Source organism: Vulpes lagopus, chromosome 3 (genome assembly GCF_018345385.1).
Source record: "Vulpes lagopus strain Blue_001 chromosome 3, ASM1834538v1, whole genome shotgun sequence".
Lineage (NCBI taxonomy): Eukaryota > Metazoa > Chordata > Mammalia > Carnivora > Canidae > Vulpes > Vulpes lagopus.
In genome coordinates, this window is record NC_054826.1 from 10025063 (window position 1) to 10040947 (window position 15885).

The following is a 15885-nucleotide window of genomic DNA, read 5'->3' on the forward strand; positions in this document are numbered from 1 at the left end:
TGGTTGAAAGCTTCTTTTATAGTGCAAATGTACTTTAATTAAAAATCTACATTTAAAAATCATATTAAAGGGAGACTATTTTTACTGAGATATGCCAGAGGGTAAATAATATTAATGCTAAATACATATCTTTTAAGAAAAGAATAAAATGAACTGTGATATGTCTTTGTTTAAGCACAAAGTTCTAATGCCGTGCAATTGTCCTTTGAATGAAAGTTGAATCGCATTTTCTTTATTCTAGCATCAAATCTGAGCATTTCAAGAGGTAAACAGTGATTCTTTGATGCTTTACTTCAAAGCATCCAGAGGAAATTAATCAAATTAATCCATTCTCCTTTCTACTGGCAACAAAAATTATTCACTGCTTTGGACTCGGGGCATTTCACAAGACCCTAATGAGTATTGGGAAGGGGAAAAAAAAGTATTAAACGGTGGCATTAAGGAGAAGATTGTAAACTACTCAAAATCTTTTTTTATGCCAGATTGGAAATGTAAATGAGTACAGCAGGCCCCTGGAGGCTTGGAAACATTGCAGAGTGCATGGCCTGCCCAAAGGTGGCAGCTGCTACCCAGCAACTATGGATTGTTGCCACATTGGAGCTGAGTACCAAGGTTGGCAGATATGCCAATGTTTGTGGAAAAGAGAGAAATTCATATTTTAATGTGAACTCTCTCCATTTGTGAATGTTGGTGTTAACAACAACAAAAAAGTCCTTGTAAGCAGAACAAAAAAGTCGGGAAACTCTTCCTTATGAAGTGAACAGAAAAATCATTATTTAACCTTGGGCCTCCCTGTCCCCCAACTATTTCAACTGAAGCCCCTGAGAACAGTTAAACATATTTAAGTGACAAATGTTTCTGAAAGCAGTTTTTCCTTGGGGCTAATCAGGAGAAAAATGTATTTCTTGCCAGAATCCATTGGTTAAAGACCAAGCAACTTCTAATTATATAGTTATCATGAGATTGCTTACATATTTTCCAATAATCACGTGATGGTTATTTACAAGATTATTTTTAAAAGTCACTGTAGGACAAATATTCTACAAAACAAAGAGGGGCTGGTCTCAAAATATTATTTGTTGAAACTATGTGGTGTCTTTCTCTCTTTCAAACCTCTAAAAGGAATTCTCATTCTTTTTTTTTTTTCTCAAATTGTAGCTGTAGGCATAGCCAACTTACATCAGCTCTGTAGGCAGACTCAGATTCTGAATCCAGGCCTGGTGTTTACAAGCAATTTCACCTCATTCATCTCACCCAAACTCTCTGAGTCCCAGGTCCTTCCATCTAGAAAATCATGGTCATTATGGAATCTACCTCATAGGGCTGTTATGGAAATTCTGTAAGGAAATCTTTAAAGCCATCAACATAATAACCGGAAAACAGGAAGTGTTCCATACATCTTAGTTATTATGTCCTTTCAAGTTACTCACTTTTGCCTGGTTTCCATGAAAATACTACTGTAGGTGTCAGAAAACACATTTTTCTCCCAATTGAAACTTCACACATTTCTAGTAATCATCTTTTTGGGGAAAAATCATATTTTTATTCACTGCCGCTCATATCAAATGCATGTTTCAGATTACCCCTTTTCTGATCTTTTTAAAATTACCATAAAATTATAAGTGGCTTTAACAATTAATTATCTAGTTATTAGATACAAATGGATACATTGGAACTCAGAGAAATTAAGTGATTTGCCTGAGACCAAAAAAAAAAAAAAAAATTGGCAGAGCTGGGGCTAAAATTTTTGTTCCCTTGTTTGTTTTGTTTTTATTATACATTTCTATCTATCTGAATATATTTCAGTTGAAAATACAGATTGAAAAAAAAAAACTTCCAAAGTCGTAATTCATAGACTTTATCCACTAAATTGGAAAGGAAGCACACATTAACAAGAGAAGACCCTTATTTTTAGAGAAAAACACATTTTCAGTTTAGCTACCATGTGCCAAACATCTGGGTACCTGTCAACCAATTTAACATGATTGACATGGTTAGCATTCACATCCAGATGTTTCTGCATTTTGAGACCTAGTTTCACACATTGACAGTTAATATAAATGATCAATAGAAAATCATATTTCATGGTCATTATGAATAAGGTTAACAAATTTATTTCGGTTTCCTCTAAATAAATATTTCTTAAATGTCACATTTGCATAGCATTAAAAGTTTCTAGCAAATGCTTGTGAGGAACGTCCCTGTGACACTGATGATTGAATATATTATCTTGTCTTTTTGTAATGAAGTAGGCAGTGTATTGCCAACTCAATTTGAACTAAGAGAAGCTCTCTGACCACTTCAGATGTCCAAAATAGATTTTATTTTGAAGGATGATATTATGCTAAAATAATATGAGATTTATCTTTATTGCCCACTAAAGAAGTAAGGGAAATATACTGCTATGGGAATTGTTATTTTAATGCGGTGTTCAAAAGAATAAAAGTCGCATACAGAACTTTGAATTGCTTTCCTCTTTTCTCCTTGCCTAGTAGAATATGTTAGTATTCTGGAGATTGGGAAATTCAACTTCACACAATACATCCAACTAATGAGATTGCGGAAACATTGTGCTCTCCATCATTTCCTTATCAGTGACAGTCAGTCCATTAAAAGCTCTAACCCCAAGAAGTGAATTTCAGTTTTAAACTTTTGCATTCTGAAGACACTCTTCCCAAGACTGTTAATAGATAAGATGGATGCCACATTTGGCAATAGTTCAAGACACTTACCCTCCTAGAACTGTTTTGAAACCAACAACAGGCCTATTATCTTCTTTTACAAAGACATTTTATAGTGCTATCTAGTGAATTGTGAAAATGTGGAGGAAGTTTCACTTTTATTTACCTGTGTTTTTGTTTCCTCTCACAATGCAGTATCATATGTTACAATGTGTGTGTGTGTGATCTACATTTTAATTGCATCTTTTCAAGAAAATTGAATTGACCTACTAAAAACAATCTTCTTTGAGTAGTGGCACTATTTGTCCTTCTGAGAACAGAAAGGTGATGATTTATTCCTGGATCCTTAATAGTTTCGGTTGCAGTAAGCTAGGCATGCTCACAATTGAAAGTCAGAATTATAGAATAATCTTCCCGGTGTTTCCAAACTTTGTGTGGGTCAATTAGAGAAGAGGAAACTTAATGAACTCAGGCAGAAAGATATGATTTCACCTCCAGACAAGGAAGGAGGAGGAGATTCCCACTTATGCTAAAGGTCCTGGGAAATAACCATGACTGTAGGGCTTGGCATACAGGGGGAGTTAAAGCCTTACTATTTTAAGTAGTTTTATAAATCTGAATGTTTATGAGTTCCTTTCTATGGATGTAGTCAGAATAAGTCAAATGAAGAACTGAATTCATGTCCAAGATTCAGTTCCAGAAGTTTCAAAAAATAGGGAAAATTATCTGAAGCAATTAGGCTTTTGAGAAGACTGGCATACAGGTCATGGCTCTTCCTGTTTCTCAATGGCGATGGGTAATAAGGACACAAACCTATGTTTCTAGAGCTGTTCAATGGAAAACTAGTGGCTTTGAGATATAAAATAACCAAGGAACTAATCAATCTATACTTAGGATTATTAATCAATATAAAAGGTACAGAATATTTGAATGAGATATGCCATATTTGAAGTGGAATAATCTACTTTTAGGGAGAAAGGCTCTCCTAAGACATCAGAAGCCAGGAGCACTGTAGAAAGATTGTAGAGATTTTCGGGGTGAAATTATCAAATATATATATACTTCCACTAAAATTAATATCCATAGTAGCCAACATGTATTGATCACTTATTCTATGTGCAATAGTATGCTTTATGTGGCATATTTTATTTAACCTCTGCAATTAATCTATAAGGGGACACTATGTTATGTCAACCTCACCTGTGAATACATTGAGTTTAACACATGACTTATCTTTTCTCAAGATTATGAAACCAGAAAGCATCAGAATGAGCGTTTGAAGACAAGACAGTATATTCCATAACCCATGTGGTTAAGAAATAAATTATTCTTGTTTTTAGATACATATTATTTGATGCTAAGAGACTCAATCAATCCCTCTAGAGGTGGAAGTAATAGAAAAACAGTTTTTTTTCAATCAAACTTTTAAGACACATTTTTTTTTCTTTTTCTTTTTTTTTAGGAGAGAGTGTTTGCAAGAAAGGGGATAGAGGAGAGGGACAGAGGGAGAAGAAGACATAGACTCTTAAGCAGGTTCTATGCCCAGTGCAGAGCCCAACACAGGCTCAACCCCATGACCCTAAGACCATGCCCTGAGCCAAAATGAAGGGTTGGCGCTTAACCGAGTCACCTACATGCCCCAAGAAAAAATGTTTTTAAATAAATCTAGTCTAGATACAATTTTAATTTTACCTTCTGTATGTACTAGAAAGATACTTTAAAATGTTTTTCATAATTCAAGAGGATTTAAATATGTATAATGTTTATGTTAATTAAACATAACTGGGATATATGTATGGGTAATTAGAGTAAGTTTGTCAGCTAAATTTCCTGTATCTAACATAAAGTGTACATTTCAGTGAACAAGAAAAATATGTTGCAAGGCCCATTTGAACAACAGAAGCTTCCTATGATAAACACCATATTTAATATAACAATCCATAGACATAGCTGTAAAACATTTACATTTTGCTTTACATTTTGGCTTTTTTTTTTTTGGTAAACAAAAGACATATTAAATTTCAGGATGATGAGATATGGCTAAAGCTTTTTATTCCATGTGTCATTAGGATAAGTGCTATATAAATATCTCCAAGTTCGTTCTATGTATTTACAACAAAATGTAATGATTAAATGAATGCTTTGAAAACTGAAAATCATATTTGTCACTTTTTTCCCTCTAAGGATGTCAGATTAAAAAACCATTATGACTTATGATCTGTGCTTCAATTACAGTCAAAATCAAGAGGACATGAAAGAACTTGGGGCTGACAATATTCAATTTGTGCATGTATGTGGCTTCCCCAAGCATCCCTGCTGTCTGCTCCTTATTCATACTCATTGTCCCCTTGCTTCCTTGATTGCAATTTTCATCAAATATGCTTATTTTCAAAGGGCCTTGAGCTTTTGTATTATTTTTTGTCCCATTTACTCTTAATACCCTAATAAACTCCGCTCCCCACACCTGTACCTTGCTACAAAGACTCCATAGTGAACCATGGGTCTGACCCTGTTGTAGCTGTGGCTCCTAACAGAGTGTTTACAGATAAATCCAAACACCTCAAGTATAGATAGGTGTAGAAGTACCTAGATAACAAGACCAAACCTTGTGATATGAGAAAAGTTAAAGGAAAACTCAGTGCTTAGCAAATAATATCTCTTGACATACTATAAAAAGTATTAAAATTACAGAGTATTTGTTGTCACTCACATAGAGGTGGTGAATTTTTGGTCATCAATTTGGCCTGGCAGGACTTTTTTTTTTTTTTTTTTTTTTTTTTGGCCTAGCAGGATTTTGATGGCTAAGGATACTCTCCAAATAGGCATTTTGGTTATTCCCACTGAGATGGGACTGGGTTTTTAGTTTTCCAACTGTGATGTCCTATCTTATCAATTCAATTTGACATAATTAAGGCAACTTTCAATACATTGTATTATCTGTTCTTCCCATACTAATATTCAAAAATTTTATATACACTCAGATTTAACTTGATTATTGATTATTTTGAACTTAGATCACTATTCCAAGGCAAAAATGGATTGTTTTATGGTACATTATAGTAACTGTTAGATCAAAAACCCCAATTTTAGCTTCCTTTCACCTTTACAATATTCTTAGCCATGTTTAAGTATGTCTATGCTATTTATACTTTTCTTTGAATTTTATTAAACATTGCATTACATTTTATCTAGTATAAGATTATTTCTTCCATAAAAAGAGAGACAAACCAAGAAACAGATTCTTAATTATAGAGAACAAACTGATGGTTACCAGAGGGGATGTGGGTGGGAGGGATGGGTTAAATAGGTGGTAGGAATTAAGAAGGGTCCTTGTTGTGATAAGCAGGGGTGCTATATGTAAGTGCTGAATTGCTAAATTGTACACCTGAAAGCTATATTACACTCTATTTTAACCAACTGGAATTAAAATTAAAACTGGAAACTGAAAGATAAATAAATTAAAAATAAAGACTTAAAAAATATTCTTCCTAAGATCTAATTGCCATTTACTAGTGAGATTTGAGATTTGCCTTCCTAAAAAAAAAAGCCATTTTATCGTGTTTCAACACATGCAATGTTCATTTCAACCTGTATCCTAGAGCTATTTACATACTCTGAGATTTAGCTGCTTTTAGATGTATGGAAAATTTCTCTGTAAAGCCATACACTCTATCTTTTCAAAATGGTAGTTTTTGCAGGTTAAAAAACAATTCTTCATTATTTTTGTACTGTACCATATTCTCCTTGCTCATTAATTAATTTTGCTAATATGTTTTAGTAAGAATGGTCAATTTTATTTAGTAATTCAATATATTAGCATGGAGTTATCCACAACAATGACATATCATTTTGCAATTTCAGTGTCAGAAGACGTGAAATCTTATATTTTCCTGAAGAGATCTAAGATTTTATATAAATTTTGAATAAATGCTTTTTCCTTTTTCTTCCACTTTATTTTATAGTCCCACCAAAATAATGATCCCTTTAACTAAACAAAGAAACTAGAGAGGTTCCTAAAAGGGTGGCAACAAAGGAATGGATATATCAATGACTGACAGGTTAAGTGAAAAATCAGTGAATTGTCTTGACTGGGCTCCTGGAGTCACTGATGATTTGGAATTGTAGGCCATTGGATGGATCTTGAAACTGTAGAGCCTGGGCACAAAACAGCAGGTGAGCTGCTTGAGCTGCCATTTGGGATGCTCTATGAAAAGTGTGTGAGAAAAACAGATGCCGACGTAGGCGCAGCCTGTGTGGTGGTGTTTCAGGTTGTCTTCATGTGTGTATGTCTATGCACTTGGAATAGGTTCATCATGGCTTCCCCTGGGATGTCTGGAAAGCTGATGGAAGCACTGGCTGGTTCTCATAGTACCCATGGGATGACAGCAGCCAAAATCTCCCTGTGGGTATTTTCTAACATCTGGATGATGCTAAGGTTGGCAAAGACATAGCAGGAATAGTAGGTCAATCCATAAAGCATCTGGGCTGCCAATTCAATCAGGTCACTCTGATTGGGGTTGTCTTCTAACTCTTCATCAGACTCCAGGTCCAAGGTCATGTCTAGCTTTGTGGATAGTGAGGCACCTGCTCATTGACTCCAGTGAGATTGAATTTATGCTGGATGTAGTTGTCATGAAATTCATAGAAGAACCCATTGCCATAGAGCCCATAGGACCAGTATCAATAGCACTATTTCCCAGATATTTACATCATTTATCTTTATTTATTTTTGGTACCTATTCCTGATGCTGCTTGGGCTCTTAATTTTGTTTTCTTGAGTGATCTGAAAAGCCTTTGAAAGTTAGATTACTTTTTTCTTTTGATTTACAAAGCATGTAGCAATGAAAGCTTTTCTACTTATTTTTAATAAACTATTTGCAAAATGCAATACATGGGAAAGAAATTTTTAATTTCTATGTACTTTAAAGTTTTTATTGCGTATATTATTTACAGAGAATAGCGCCCATATCAGAAGGGTTCAGCTCAGTGAATTGATTTCACGATCAGAAGACCGCAGTTTAGTTGGAGTCAGATCAAAAACTCTGTCAGCCTTAGAACATTCTCATCCCCCCCCAAAAAAATAAAATAAATAAAAAATTTAAAAATTAAAAATAAAGTAAAAAAAACAGAACATTCTCATCCCAGTCACTGCTCCAGTTAACTATTCTCCTGACTTCTAAAACCAAAGATTAGTGTTGCCCCTTTTATACTAATATTAATAAATTATGCATTGTGCACATTATAAATAATTGATTCTCATTTTGTGAATATTCCTTAATTTTTTATGGCTTCTTATGTGACTGGACATTTATGTGGTAGTTTTCAGTTTGGGCTTACAAATAATGCTATCATGAATATTCTAGTACATGCTTTTTTGTGAGCTTATGGGTGCACTGATGTTGGGCTCAGGTATATACTAGGATGGGATTGATGATCTTTGAAAATGTGTGTGTTTAGCTTTTGTAGATACTACAAATAGTTTTTGGAACTGGGCTCATATTTATGTTTTGAGGACACAATGGACTTTGATATTTATAAGGAATCTAAAACCTCAGCTTTTCTTATTTACACAAATATTCAAATGTGTGTGTTTAACTTTATAACATTTACTTTACTAAGTTTGTTATTTCTTCAGAACTTGAATCAGCAATCCAGGGTTGAACAGGCTTTTCTAGTGATTCCCATTGCCTGCTAAAATTTGAGAATTATGGCCACAATGTCATCTTTATCTATGTGATAGAGTCAGGGATGTTTACTAAAGAATTGACATATTCTTCAATATTCCAACTTTAGTTTACAACAGAGATATGACAGATGCTAAGACTTTCATCTAAAAATGATTGCTTTTACAGTGTTAACTGTGGATGAATTAAAATGGAAAGTTTAAGGGAATCTGGCTGGCTCAGTCAGTAGAGTACACGACTTGATCTCAGGGTCATGACTTTGAGCCCCATGTTGGGTGTAGAGATTACTTAAAAATAAAATATTTAAAGTAAAATAAAATAAGATGGAAAGTTTAGTGAGTCAGGGACTTTTATAGACCAGATTTAAAAAAAAATGCTAAAGACCTAAAGACCAAAAAAAAGGGGTAATTGGGAAGTCAGTACTTTCCACTTAATTCTTTTGATAATCTTAACTGCTCTAAAAAAATGGTCTATTAATTTAAAAAATGTACTGCATTTTAATCTGCCTGTGCAATGCCTTTGGCAACGTGGACAGATACTTAATAAGAAAAAGTCATTTTAATCATTTATTAGTTTTAAAAATATATATGTATGTAAGAGTTTTATATCCTAAAATATCTTTTTGTTCTAGAGCAAGAGCCAAGTTATATTAAATACATTAAATTTCACAAATTTTAGTGGATTATGTTTGAGTTGCTAATTCTAATCCTGAATTCTCAAGGAACTTTAAGTATCACATTTGCTTTTCTTTTGTTACATTTTATGTTTTGCATGTGCTTTTATTTGCAGAAAATGTTCTGGTGATTACCTGGCTAATTTTTTCAGAAGAAAAATATAATAGAAGTTTAACAATACAAGAGACAATTATATATATTCAAAGTAAACACAGTCTGGTGGGTAGAAGTGAAAATTGTCACAAAAGGGACATGAGAACTACGCCAAAGCAACAAGGAACAGAAACAAGTGTTATTTTTATTTCACAAAAAAAAAAAGAAAGAAAGAAAGAAAGAAAGAAAGAAAGAAAGAAAGAAAGAAAGAAAGAAGAAAGAAAGAAAGGCTAGTTTATCAATTCTAGTCTGTCAAAGTCATTGATATGCTGTAGGAGACACAAAAAATAAGTTTGTAGACCTTAGCAAGTAAATTTTTATTGTGATCAAATAAAGGTGACCTAGGCCAACTTAATTTTGTTTCCATACTTTAATTCATCTGTAGCATATGAACACAACTCATGACCACACTGGTATTGCAGATGATGGGTGTTTTGTTTTGTTTTGTTTTGTTTTCTCAACTGAGGATGCTGCCATTTCATACCCAATACATCAAATCAACACTGGTTACATGACAAAACAAGTCAGTGTATACTTTAAGAAAAAAAGGTTTTGGGACACCTGGTGGCTCAGTGGTTGAGCATCTCCCTGGGCTCAGGGCATGATCTTAGGGTCCTGGGATCGAGTCCCACATGGGGCTCCCCGTAGGAAGCCTGCTTCTCCCTCTGCCTATGTCTCTGCCTCTCTCTGTGTCTCTCATGAATAAATAAAATTTTTTAAAAGGATAGTTTTTTATTTACATGGAAGGTGATGACAGGGGGGTCTATGAGGCTCTGAGACCAAGAAGTGATAGTGACTGTCACAAATGTTAGCAGATGTGACAGGGTTTTATACAGTGAGGATTCTGAGAAGAGATCGGAGATTATCTGGACATAATAATGCTCAGTGGGAAGAATGAGGCTTCCTTCCCACTAGGCAGCTCTGCTGCCAGAGACCCCGGTGTGATGGCACCCTACTAAACGACCACAAGTTGGGGTCCTGAGTCCTGCTGTGACTCAGGAGTAACACGATGGTATACACAGACATCCTGAGGCTGGGCCAATTTTCATAAGATTTGGTCACAGATAACCTAGAAATGAATCGTCAGAATAGGTTGGAGAATTGTTCCAATGAGTATATGGGCTGAGGAATGGGGAGTGAACAGGTTCCTCAGGACAGAGCATCTTTCAACAGCTGGGGGTGAAGGAAGTGAGAGGGAATCTCCAAACTAAGGATGGGGGTGGGCAGAAGACAGAGAGTACTTATTCCAGGGATCAGCCACTTCCTTTATGAATACCCAGGTTGCTGTTTGTCTCCAGGTTCTTCCATCTTATCTTTGTGATCCCTGCTTCTCTTTGCAAGCCTTTGCCAATAGATCTTAATTGGTTTTAAGAGCTGTGCTCTCCTCCTTCTGATAAGCCTTCACAGCTATGCACTGAGTCTTGGGAATGAAATGGCTCATAATCATCCCCTGTAGACTCTCAACTATTACTGGGTGAATTTGAAGTTTATATGTAGGTAAGGAGTCCCATACGATCTGACACTGTCATGGATGAGTTTTACTTTCCTGAAGGATACAGGCTCACTCACCCAGTGAACCCTCAAGTTCAGGGAGTTCCTGTGGATGCAGACATCGCTGGGTGCCTGTAACTTGGTCGGAACCCCAGGCACCCACTCTCTGTTCACATCCTTCCTCCACTACAAAGCCGAGGAGGAAAGAATACACAACGTTGGTGTCCACATCAGATATGCTCACCATCAGCAATGGGAACATCCCCCTGCCACTCCTGGTGATCATCATCTGGTTGGTGAGCTCTTTAAAGTGAGGCTGCATCTAGTATTTTTAGGCTGATACTTCAATCACCTTTCTTCCTGCCAGCCTAAAACCCTCTAAAGAATTCAGCTGGGATCCACTAGTTACTGCAAGCATTCAAACAAGTGCCAGATACCAAGGGAGCTTGTCCTCCTAGTAACCTCTTACAGTCCTCCAACTCAAGCTCACTACCCAAGAGCACGTTTTAACACCTTTCAAGGGCCATCATTCCAAGAGAGAAACTGCAATGGCCTACAGTTCCCAGGCGTGGACCTAGGACTAGGGGAAAGACTGGTTTTTAGAAAGGAGGTGGAGGGACAGAGAGGGAAAAGCAAGAATTATTCCACTTGAAGTCTGGTCTTTGTGGTGTTGGATTTGCTCTAAACAATTAAAAATTTGACTATTGACCAGCATATTCATGAAGTGTACTAATAAGACTATCAATATTTTTGAAGCTCTTTTTTGAATCAAAAGGAACATTTTTAATGTATCAAGATATAAATTTCGTATGCATCAGGATTATTATATCATTCAATTTTCTACAATATTTAATTGGATTTTTATGCTATTTTTAAATATGTCAGCCCCTGATTTTTAAAATTTGTTTTATAGTTTCCTAAAGGATTCTTATGAGAGTTGCAATATTTGACAATTTAGAAGCTATAGACACACTTGGATGGCAACTTAGTAAAATACCACACGCTGTGAACACTACTTTTTTGTGCTTTCCAAGCAACAGGGGGATGCCTGTGAACCTGACCTACACAAAGCAGTTATTTTGATTCTTTAAGCTGCCTGCCAAACTGTTGTGGTAGCTCTTTGATTTGGGCAGATGGCCACTTCAAAACAAATCAAAATACAATATTTGGTCTCTGAACTTACCTGCAATCAAATCTTTGAATATGAATGCTAACTCAGATTGAATTTTGAGTCTGACTAATTGTTTTTGATGTTGCTAGGCAGTTTGGATGAAACATATTTGATCAAACAGCTAACACAGGCTTCACTTCTTATTAGTTTGCTATGTAATAGCCCTTTTGGTGCTGTGTAATATGCAATAAAAAATTAGAGGATTAAAATATTAATCTGTAGTTCCTACCCAGAATAAGATGGTCAAGAAACATATTAACCAGAGACATTGATCTATTTCTGAGGCTCTGCATGTACAGCTTACTGTTGGAATCTACTAAAACTTTAAAATGTGTTATTTCCAGACAAAATCTATGAGAAATTTGAATATAGCAAAATACATAAACTTACTGGTATTTATTTATTTATTTATTTATTTATTTATTACAGTAGATATGGCACAGACTTCAAACTCTGAAGCAGATTTCAAGCAAAGATAATTACATTAATTTAAGCAGTTCTTTCTAATTTATTCATATTCTTTATTGTCTTGATTTAGAGCTAGCTTACATTTTTTCCTTCTTTCTTCCTTCCGTCTTCCTTCCCTGTCTCCTTCCCCACCCCTTTTCTCTTTCTTTCTTTCTTTCTTTCTTTCTTTCTTTCTTTCTTTCTTTCTTCTTTCTTTCTTTCTTTCTTTCTTTCTTTCTTTCTTTCTTTCTTTTTCTTTCTTTATTTCTTTCTTCTTTCCTTCATTCCTTCCTTCCTTCCTTCCTTCTTTTTTTCTTTCTCCTAGCTATATCTCTTTAAACTGCAGTAGTGAGTAAAATGTATGGTTTAAAATTACTTTAATTACTTACAATTAAATAGGTACTTGTGTTATTAACACAAGATATTCCCCTGGGTTACTCAGATCCAAAGAATGTAGATTTCATATTTCAGATGAAGTAATATTTGTTGTAAATATATGTGCCATTGTATTATAAATGTCATAATGAGAAAAATGCAAATTAAGATTCAAAAATATATGAAAGGTTTTAAATTTTTATTTATTTATGATAGTCAGAGAGAGAGAGAGAGAGAGGCAGAGACACAGGCAGAGGGAGAAGCAGGCTCCATGCACCGGGAGCCCGACATGGGATTCGATCCCGGGTCTCCAGGATGGCGCCCTGGGCCAAAGGCAGGCGCCAAACCGCTGCGCCACCCAGGGATCCCCCTATGAAAGGTTTTATAACACACTCTGTTGGTAGGGCTAAGGAGGAAGGAAGCACTCTTAGATTTTGTAAAATGGGATGACATCTGTGGAGGACCTTTTGGCAATGTCTAGAAAAACTACATATGCATCTAGTTTTTATCCTAGCAATCCCTCTTTGGATTAAAATCTATCCCAAAGACTTCAAATTACACTAACATTAATTTGAAATGACATGTACCAAGTGATCCTCCATGTAACATTCTTGATACTAGTACACAATTGGAATCTACACCAACATCCAAAAATTCAAAGTAAAAATCCAACAATTGAATCTACTACAATATACTACACAGTGGAGTACTATGTATCTGTGAAAAGCATTTGGGGAAATTTCTACATAATATATTATATATTGCATATTTTGGAATACAATTTGTTAAGTGATAAAATCAAGTTGCATTAAAATGGACGTGGTACGTTACTTTTTGTGTATGAGTAAGAAGAGAAACTTCTTTCCTTCTTTCCTTCCTTCCTTCCTTCCTTCTCTCCTTCCCTAAGTTTGTGTGCATTTCCTTTTACCTGTAAAGAAAAAAATGGAAGGATGCTTGCGTGGCTCAGCGGTTAAGCATCTGCCTTCCACGCAGGTTGTGATCCCAGTGTCCTGGGATCGAGTTCTGAATTAGGCTCCCCACAGGAAGCCTGCTTCTCCCTCTGCCTATGTCTCTGCCTCTCTCTGTGTCTCATGAATAAATAAATAAAACCTTAAAAAAAAAAAGAAAATGGAAAGAGAGAAGAAAAACTCTTTAAATGGTTATATATAAGGGAGGGCATGGTTGAGAAACAGACTTGAAAATCATTTCACAAAATATAACTTTTATGTAGTCTTACTTCTGGAATCTTATAGACTCTTTACATAATTAAAAAGACAATAAAAAGCAAGTTTCAAATAGCATAGGTAACTGAAACTGATCTCTGTTTATACAGGTCACTTAACCAAACAGAGAATAATTTGATAATACTCAATAGTTTATAATCTTAGGAACACAAAAACTGCCAATAATCTTAAACCAAACCATACTTTGTTAATATTGTTATTATTCATTTGAAGCTATTGTAAATATATTGTAAGATAATTAAAGTAATTCATTGTATCACTCTTCTTAATATCCAAAATTTCTCAACAATAGTTAAAAGAGATACAAATACGAAATTAAAAAAAAATAGCAAAACTCTGTGATTGTCAATTTAAAGTAGATATACCAAGGAAAGTAGAATATATCAAGGTGGAATTATTATTTTTCTTATTTTCGATTATATATTTCCTAGTTCACTGAAAACTCTAGAAGTAATAACAAGCAAAAGCAAGGAGTACTCTTTGTAACAGATATTAATATTTAAATATCATTCTTTAAAAGTATTTAAATGTGTTTTATTGTATTGTGATAAGGACATTTAACATGAGATTTCTCCTGTTAATAAATTTTGATTCTACAAAACATCACTGTTCACTGAAGACACAATGTTGTATAACGGATTTCTAGAACTTTTTCATCTTGCTTGAGGGAAAGTTCACATCTGTTGACTAGTGACTCTCCATTTCCTACCCCACAACCATTCCCAGACAACCACTATTCTACTCTCTGATCCTTGAATTTGACTATTTCAGATACCTCCTTTAAATAGAATCAGGTAATACTTGTCTATCTGTGACTGGCTTACTTTATTTACAATACTCCCAAGATTCACCTGTTATCAAGGTAGCAGATTTCTGCTCTTTTTTTTCCAGGCTAAATAATAATCCATTTTAGGTATATACCACATTTTCTTTATCAGTTTATCTGTCGATGGCCATTTAAATTGTTTCTTGGTTATTGCAAATAGCACTGCAATAAACATGGACAAGTGGTATCTCTTCAAGTTTCTAATTTCAGTAATTTTGAAGTAAGGCCCAGAGTGGGAGAAGCTGGAATACATGATAGTCCTATTTTGAATTTTTTAAGGAGCCTCCATGCTGTTTTCCCTACCAGCCATACCATTTTGAATTCCTAACAGTGTATAAGGGTTCTAACTTATCCAAATCTTCACCAACACTTGTTGTCCTTTCTTTCTTTTCTTTTTTTTTTTTTTTACTATACTTGCCATCCAAATAGGTAAGGTCACACCTCATTATAGTTTCGATTTGCATTTCCCTAATGATTAGTGATACTGAAAAAAATTTTATATGCCTGCTGCCCATGTCTATGTCTTTCATGGAGAAATATCTATTCAAGTCCTTAGGCCATTTTAAAATTAGGTCGTCAGTATTTTGGGTTTTTAAAATTGAAATATAGGAGTTCCTTGTACCTTTTTGAGATTATCCCCTTATCAGATATATGGTTTGCAACTAGTTTCTCTAATTCATAGGTTGCCTTTTAGTTTGTTGACTGTTCCCTTGGCCGTGCAGAAGCTTTATTGTTTGATGTAGTCCCATTTGTTTATTTTTGTTTTCATTGCCTGTGCTTTTGGTGTCATATTAAAAAAAAAATAATAACTTCCAAGACCCATATATGGAGCTTTTTTATTGTTTTCTCCTAGAAGCTTTATAGTTTCAGGTCTTACATTTAAGTCATTAATCCATTTTGAATGGGTTTTGTGTATGGTGTTATAGAAGGTTCTAATTTAATTCTTTTTCATTTGGATATCCACTTTTCCCAACACCATTTGTTGAAGAGACTGTCCTTTCTCCATTGTATATTATTGTCACACTTATCAAAGACCGATTGATTGTATGAATCCAAATTCACTTCTGGGTTCTCCATTCTGGTCTATATGTCTGCCTTTATGCCAGTACCATGCTGTTGTGGCTACTATAAATTTGTAA

The 15885-nt window shown here is 34.8% G+C and overlaps 1 pseudogene; it reads right to left on the reverse strand.

Moving 5' to 3' along the window:
- Window positions 1-6752: 6752 nt before the first annotated feature.
- LOC121486586 lies at window positions 6753-11005 on the reverse strand (annotated as a pseudogene).
- Window positions 11006-15885: the final 4880 nt, after the last annotated feature.